This window comes from Solanum pennellii, chromosome 7 (genome assembly GCF_001406875.1).
Source record: "Solanum pennellii chromosome 7, SPENNV200".
Lineage (NCBI taxonomy): Eukaryota > Viridiplantae > Streptophyta > Magnoliopsida > Solanales > Solanaceae > Solanum > Solanum pennellii.
The window spans coordinates 71,173,289-71,182,795 of NC_028643.1; positions in this window are offsets into that span (position 1 = coordinate 71,173,289).

Genomic DNA, 9,507 nt, shown 5'->3' on the forward strand with positions numbered 1-9,507 from the left:
CAACTTTGGACCAGACGAAAGCATTACTTTAGAGAGATTATTAATTTACCGAGTATTCATAACTATAAATTGAATTCATACTGATTTAAATTTGAAATAATTAGAGTTATATATTAATAATAACATTTGCACAAAATATATTGTACATAAATAAAATTATAATGTATATGATAAAGATTGAGTAATGTATCCGAATATTAATAAAAAGAGAAGGAAAAAAGGAATTATGTAACTAATTCAAATGATAAAGAGTTTTTTAAATATCTATTATTTTAAGTCAGTCTAATTGTGTAATGTTTCTTTAGTTAAAAAGGTAGTATTCTACAGGGGGTGGGAGGGGAAGGAAGAAGAGTCTATATACAAAATTTTGACAGAAAAATAGAGGTGATTTGGATTGATGTCAGTCAAAACATAAATATGATATGCTAAAAGTAAATATTGGGTTAAAATTATCTTTAAATTATACGAAATAGATTATTTATATCCTTCATTATATTTTGAGATTAAAAATATTTCCATCATTATCTTAGAAGACAAAAAATACCTTTAAAAGTTAACACCTCAATTTTTTAGTGATGTGGCATGCCACATGGGACTAATCCCTCCATGTAAGCGTTGCCAACTAAGATTCATTACAAAATAATTTGACATTTAGTGACGAAAAAGTCGCCACAAAATTCCAAAATATTGCCACTAAAATTAATGAGTGACTTTTAGTGACGACTAAGGCTCCAACAATCATTCGCTAGTAAAACCTTTTTTTTTCCACCAAAACAAAATGATAATTAATTTTCAATTGCAACCTAATTTTCTAAAATCAATAACTTGCAATATCAATATTAAAAGCACACAATATTATTACGAAAAATCATGAAAGTTACTTTTCGATTTACATCTCCTACAATATAATGCATCATTTTACTTTTTATAAATTTACATATAAAATAAAAATAAAACAATACAATGTCTTCAAAATTCTACTTAACCAATATCATTTTTGGTTTTTTAAAAACAATGAAAGAGAAACACAAAATTAGAATTTAATGTTAAAAGTGACGCTAAATGTCTAGTTTTTTTGTAGTGAATCCTAGTTGGCAATGCTTAGGTGGAAAGATTAGTCCCACGTGGCTTGCCAAGTCAATAAAAATATGAGGATGCTAACTCTTGAGGGTATATGTGATCTCTTAGGATAACAACAAGGGCATGCTTTATTTCAAAATGTAAAGAAGGATATAAATGGTCTATTTCACATAATTCAGAGCAATTTTGACCCTTTTTTATATTTACGATGAGAAATGAATCCTAATTTTAGGATGCACTAGCCCTTCAAAATTTTAATAAAGACCTATCTACGTACACTTTAGAATTCGAATATTCTGCACTTAAATAAGTTTGTCTAGTTAGTAATTAACTAAATGATACGTATTCAGGGTGAGAATTAATCTACATGTAGAATTAAATTTATGCAATCACATTATTTATTTAACATAACAATATTGGATTAGTGACAGATATATCAAGCAATTACGTCTGTGGTCTGCAATGATTAATTAGAATCAAATGTGATTTGTGACATTTTTGTTGACTTATATTATTATTTCAGATTTACAGTCCCTTCGGAGACATGATAATAAAAAAATATTATTATGTCATATTTGGTACACTGTCCATTGATAGCTCTAGGACGAACGTGAACTTTGTCATTTGTAATACGACTAATTATTTTCATTAATAAAAAATTTAAAACTATACAATAATGTGCTCCATAGATATATAGTACAATTTGCATTCATCTAAAAATATTATGTCACTAATCAATGTGTCACGATTTCGTTTATCAAAATTTATTTTTAAAAAAGTTGTATCTTATCTTTTTTTCTATATGGTGTCTAATATTCTTATTAGACTAATCTTACCTAGAAGTAGCGATCTCTACCAAAGATATTTCCATACCGAAGTTCGAACTCATAACCTCTAATCAAAGAGGGAAATAGCAGATGCACCATATTTTTTGTTATTTTTTGTACCATAAAAATTATATATTAATAAGAAACTGTCATAGAGAAATTAAAATAATAGGAAGAATGATTCGTGCAATATGATCCTCTCAATCCAGCTAAATTAATTAAGTAATGATTTAATTTTCTAATCATCATTTTAAAAATTGCACTTCCACACAGAGAAGCATATTTGTGAAATTAAAATATTGGACGGTGTTTAAGGTGTCGGTATTTTTATAGTTGATAATGCCAAGTCAAAGATTTTGTCTTCTTTTTTTTTCTCTAGCTTCTTTGTCAATGTTCCAATGGCCACATCAGGAGTTGACTAGGGGATATTTGTTAGATTAAGTCTTAGGCCTAATATACATTTCAAAAACTAGTTTTTGGGTTGAGATAGATTCGGATGACATGTTTTTACATGGTATCAGAACCAGATTCATTCATGTTTGAGTTCCCGGTCCACATTTCAGTTGGGTCCGGGCGTGAAGGGGAGTGTTAGAGTGGATAAAAATCTCACATTGATTGAGAAATGGACGGGTGACTCCTTATATGAATTTGGACAATCTTTTCCTCATCATTAGCTATCATATCTTTACATCAATATGTATTGAGGCTTCGATTTTCAAGATAGAAATGATAGAAGTCTAACCATTGGATTTTGCTAAAGCTTTTGACTTGATAAGCTAATTCGAGTATCCTAAAAAAGAAGGAGCTCTTTGATGAGGTTTTGGTTTGGTGATAGATAAATCACCCGTAAGAGAGAAAATTGCAGGTACATGAGGTTGATAATTTAAGGTAACAGGGAGATTGATGAAATTGTCACTCATTATATTGTAGCAAGGTAGATGACATCGAGACTGACATCTAGTGTTCTCTATGATGAGAATATGATGGCGAGACTTAAAAGGGTAAGTTTTATATAGTGGTGATTAAACCAACTATGATATATGGACAGAGTATTGGGTTTTCCAGAACTTTCATATCTAGAAGATGAGGTAGTGTAGTTGGAGATGCTTGGAGGATGTGTAAGCATATCACGAGAGATAAAAATAAGAATACCAATAATAATATTACGAATAAAGTGAAAGTGAGCCCCATGGAGGACAAGATGCAGGAAGTGGAGCAAAAATGATTTTGACATGTTAAGAGAAGTTGTATAGATTACTTGATAAGGAGGTTTGAGAGGTTGGTTATAGCGGGCTTGAGAAATGTTAGATGTATGCCAAAGAAGATTAGGGTGATGCGATTAAGCAAGACATAACACAACTTCAACTCACCAAAGATGTGACCCTTAATAAAAGAGTTTCGAGGTTGAAAATTAGTGTAGCATATTAGTAGGTAGTCCGGTGTATTTCATTTCTATTTCCAAAGTGTCTGTATTATTCTTGTATTATCTTATTCTTAGATTTTTGTGACTACCTTGTGTTTTATCTCGATTATCTTATTATCCTCTTGTTATTTCTTCTTGCCGCTACACCCTCTTTTGCACCTATCTTTGAGCCAAGAGGCTATAGAAAATAACTTTCTTAACTTTTGAAGGTAAAAGTTAAGGTCAATGTATATCTTTATCATGTTCTATTTATAAAATTACATCGAATTTATTGTTTACTTATTTTCAATGGTAGAAAATAACATTTTCTCAATGATTCAATAGAAAGAGCTCATTTCTTTCCTTATATCGAGTCTTCCTCGTGTGTATGATGCAAATTGTTTTAATGGATCGCTCCCAAAATTCCACAACGCTCGAGGCAAAAACATAAAGAAAAGAACAGCGTTGGAGAATGTTGAGAAGAAAAAATGGGCTTCAAAGCAAATTGGCCCATTTTTCACATGGTCAAAACATGAATATTTGATGAATTAAAATATAAGAAACTTACATAAATCTCACTAGTTTAGAAGCTAATTACTTAAACATATTTTAGTTTGTAATATTATGTATTTTTTTTATATTTTAGTGCATTCAGATACGTTCAGATATGTATTTCTCGAGATACATGGATCAAAATTAGATGTGATTTTTTCTATATACATTGTATCTAAGTAGATTCATATATATCTGAGATATAAATAAATCTCCCTCACCCAAGACCGGCTTTGCCTTTTGCAAAATAAGGCTTTATGCCTTAAGCCCCCAAATTTTGAGGACCCCAAATTTTTATCAAAAATAAATTATGTGTTAAAATTTTTATAGAAAAAATTGAATATTTATGATAAAAAGTATATTTTAAAAAAAATATATTATTTTACTCAGTTTAACATATGTTATCCTTCATTAAAAATAAGAACTAATAGTGAAGAGTGTTGAACAAAGAGAATTACAAAATTTTTTTTATTTCATTTCAAGCATTACAACAAACATATAAAAATGGGATAAATCAAGTCATCTTCTTGAATCAGATTTTGTGGTTCTAACTCTTATCTTTATTTGATATATGTCAACTCTACTTATAGGATTATGTTAACAATTCATAAAATAATTATCTCACTAAAAGGATGTTTTTCAATATTGAGTTGATAAAATCTTACCTAAAATCGATAATTGAAAAAACAACAGTAGATACTAATAATTTTCATCTAAATAATGTAAGGAAAATAAATTTTGAATAAATACGTATACGAAGTTTGTTTAAATTTTAAGCCTCAAATTAAAATTTCACTTTAGACCTCTTATTACATTGAGCTGCCCCTACCCTTGCCTCTCTTCCATCTCTCTCGTCTCTCTCTCTCGCTCTATATATATAGTGTGTGTGCGTGTTACATTGGGCTGTTGTGCACCGGTACCGTAAAGTCCCTTTTACAAAATAGGTTCACAGCTTCTTGGGCTAATATATTAGTCTTTGCACTACAGTTTAGCTCAATGGGACAGAGGTGGAAAAATTAGCTCATACAAAAATAATAATGATTTTGAAATAAAATTAAAAATTAAAAAATTAAAAGCTTCACTTATTTTAAAATGAAAAATGTATGAATTCTTTAAGAACATGCTGAATTCAATATGTAGCACCCTTAATATAAGTCAACATTGGGAAATTGGTAGTATCAATGGTGAGAATTGAAATTATTGAGATCTAGCCCAGAGCAAGAATAATTACCTTACAGTTTTATTTTCGACGTAATACATAAATATATTCTTAATTTAGTGTCAGTAGATAATTATAACTTTATTTTTTATGTGCACAAGTAGATACTTAAATTTGTATAAAAATGAATAAATAGACATATTCGTCCTACATGACAATTTTGTATCCAACATGGCGTCCTACGTGTATTATGTCATTTAGGATATGTGTGTCTACTTGTTCGATTTTATACAAATTTAAGTATCTGCTTGTGCCCACTCAAAATTGAAAGACATATTTATCCGCTGAAGTCAAGGTAAGGATTGTATTTATGTATTATACTTTTATTTTCCTTTTCGTTCTTGGAATAATCTCAAACCAATCTTTGATTTAAAATAAATAAATTAATCTCAAACCATGACTAACATAGTCAATCGCTGCTACTATTACAGTTCTTTTTCTAAAATTCTTCCTTTTTTTATGATCACTAAGAATAATATATAATGTACATGATATATACCTTGAGATCGAAACAATTATAGACATATGTCATACGATTTTTAAGTCTAATTTCCAAGTATTATAAAAATTCAATAGAAACGTAATTTTATTGTTTTCCTGTAATCATGGTTAGGAAACAGTGTTGAATTGTGCAAAACTTCAAGTTGGGGTTAACTTGAAGTGGAGTTCAACAATATGTGGAGATTGTTGAAAGTTAAAAATTAGGAATTAGAATTAGTTTTTTAATGATAAAGATTGTAATCTGAATTATGTTGATTCTCATTACTTCACTAGTGAAGCTTGGGCGAAATTCTATAGAGGTGTAGGTCGTGATTTTTCACTATTATTAATCGAGTACAAAAATACTATGTCATTATTTTTCGTTGTTTTACCTATCTAGTGAGGTCATCGATGAAACACAATAACTTAACTTATTTCATAGAAGAAGTTGGAGGCATAAAATATCATGTATTTCTCTTTTAGACATCTTAAAGAAAATGTTAATTAGGTGGGGAGTTTGACTATTTAATCCTCATTTAGATATAATTGTTCTTCACTTAATATATACTCTATCAATGTGTATGTAGTTTCAAAAGAATTACTACACCCTCCATTTTTATTTCAATAAAGTAAAGAGTAATTTGAATTTTGTGGTCTTAATTTAAAGATATAAGAAATACATCAAAATATCTTGTAATTTGTGATTTTTAACACGCACGTGATGTTGAATTATTAAAGAATTGTTTAAAAAAATATTTAATGGAGTAAAAAGTGTTAGGACCGAAAATAAGCAGGTGTAACTGCGGAAGCTAGCAATGCAAACCTCGAAAGACCACGAGTAAGAAGACAACGAGAAATATACCAAAAGACACAAAGATTTAACGTGGTTCGGTCAATCGACCTACGTCCACAAAGGAGATGAGCAATTCACTATAAATATGAGAGTACAAAATACAGAGGGAAACAACCTCAACCAATTCACTCGGAATACATGGGAGGTTCACACAAGTGATAACGTATCAAGCTTGTGACCCACAAATTCTCCCTCTAACCAAAACTCTCAAAGCCCTTAAGACTACATTGTGAATGCTGATTAGGTTAGAAGGAACATGCCTCTATTTATAGAGTCCTAAACCTTTTCCTACAAGAAAAGGATTAGTAAATTTAAAACCTTTTCCTAAAAGGAAAACCTATTTATGGTAAGAAATCAGGGCAAATAAAACCCAACAAATCTCCCCCTTGGCCTGAATTTCTGACAAAATAAATTTGTCCACCTTCTTTACTTAATCTTCAACAACTTGCTTCTCCTCTCCATAATCTCCTATGCAAAATTTATGTCTCAACATAGGGAACCTCTCTGAAACAATTTCTCCAACAAAATCTTCATTACTGTCAAAAAGGTTGCGGCTAGAACTACACCGCCAAGATGAACACCTCTTTCTAACCTGGTTCAATCATTGATTATCGAACCACTGAACCTGACTCCATCATTGAATCTGGCTCTGATACCACTTGTTAGGACCGAAAATAAGCAGGTGTAACTGCGGAAGCTAGCAATGCAAATCTCGAAAGACCACGAGTAAGAAGACAACGAGAAATATACCAAAAGACACAAAGATATTAACGTGGTTCGGTCAATCGACCTACGTCCACAAAGGAGATGAGCAATTCACTATAAATATGAGAGTACAAAATACAGAGCGAAACAACCTCAACCAATTCACTCGGAATACATGGGAGGTTCACACAAGTGATAACGTATCAAGCTTGTGACCCACAAATTCTCCGTCTAACCAAAACTCTCAAAGCCCTTAAGACTACATTGTGAATGCTGATTAGGTTAGAAGGAACATGCCTCTATTTATAGAGTCCTAAACCTTTTCCTACAAGAAAAAGATTAGTCAATTTAAAACCTTTTCCTAAAAGGAAAACCTATTTATGGTAAGAAATCAGGGCAAATAAAACCCAACAAAAAGAAAAGTAGGACAAAAATTGAAGAGGAGGGAATACCAATGACAAAATAGGGGGAGTTAATTTATCTCCAACTTCTAATATAACAAAAGGAAAAGGCTCAAATATGCCATCGAACTTTCAGAAAAGGCTCATTTATGCCAGCAGTTAAAAGTTTGGCTCTTTTATGTCATTACCGTTAAAGAAAAGGCTCATTCATGCCATTATTTTTAACTGTGGTTTTGCAAAACCGTTTTTGACACGTGGCCAATTATAATTAGGTGACGTCATCAATTTTTTTATAAAAAAAATCACGTGTCAAAAATGGTTTTGCAAAACCACTGTTAAAAAATAATGGCATGAATGAGCCTTTTCTTTAACGGTAATAATATAAATGAGTCAAACTTTTAACTAATGACATAAATGAGTTTTTTCTGAAAGTTTAATGGCATATTTGAGTTTTTTCCGTATAACTAATAATAGGAGAAGACAATTTTTACAAATCATAACATAATTTGAGACTGTAAGAGTAAATCTTAAAAGATAGGGTTAAATAACTAAAAGTCCCTCATTAGTAATGTTTCTTTAAGCTATGATTGTATAAATTAAAGAAAAATATGATAAGTAATTTAAGATAAATTAATTAAATTGGCAATATGGTTACAAATTAAATAATCTTAGGAGCAAGTTACCAACAATATAAAAAAAATGAGAGACAAGTTTGCAGTTAGGTTGACAATAAATGATGGAGATGATTGACTTCATGGCTTGAGATCTGCAGCTTTCAAACTCCAAACTGTGATTTGTTTAAATTGGTCTCCTAACCAACTTTGAATCTTTAGAGGAATTCCTTTCAACAGATTAAAAAAATTGAAGGCTTATTAAATAAAAAGAGAAAAAAACTGCTGAAAACGATGCATCAACTTGAGTTTGGTTTACAATTTAAAATTCATGAAGTATCTATAATGTATAAGTATCACTTTTAGCAAAAATATCAGAATTTTAATTAAAATAGCAATTAAGTAGATTGATTGACTTTTTGAGAGTGAATAGTTACATGATTTTTGAGTTTAAATTTACAATTGAGCGAGTTTCTGAGAAAAAATATATTATTAAATGACTTTTGCGTTAACATTCACAGTTAAATAACTTTCTGAGAGAAGAATTCATAAGATAATACAAGAATAATATCAACTTTGACGTTCCGCTTATAATAGAGTAATAAATAAATTGATTGTGCCTCTACTTTTTTCATTTTGATTGCCGATATTTATTATTAATTATTTAATATTCAAAACTTAATTTTGACTAATTCCATATTCGGTTGAGCTTTTACAAAGTTAAAAATGTTTTTTAAAAATTTGGCTAGGTTAGAAAAGTAAGTGTTTTGTCAAGTTTTAAAGAAAAAATAAGTAAATTTGGGTTAAGCAACAAAAAAAACCTTTAATAGCGAAAAAATATTACTGTTTTCCTAATATTTTATGTGAAATTTTTCGAATTTCGAGATCTTAACAAGTCTATTTATGTAAGTTTTTCATAGACCTTTTTAACATTTTGATTTATTAATTTTGTGATTTATAGTACTTTTTTAAATAGTTTAGAAATATATAAATTTTATTTCAAAAAAATTGAAAATTTCAAAAGTAAATTTCCATTTAAAGATAAACTGTTTGACTCTAAAACTATGTTTGAATTATTGTTATCCATTGTATTATATTGTATTGTTACTATACCTATAATGTTTGTTTTGATTGTTAATTAAAATGTATTGTACTGTATTGTTAAATTTCGTTGTTATGTAACAATAAAAACTCCTATTTTATGGAACAACAAATTTGGTGTGTTCCCATTGTTACTTAATTTCTTTTTTCAATTATCTTTACATAATATTTCAAAATACTATTTTACCCTTTACCTAAATTATTTAAATCTAGTCAAACCTCCTATCCTAGAATAATTAAGGATATTTTTGTAAATTTATAAATTACAATACAGTA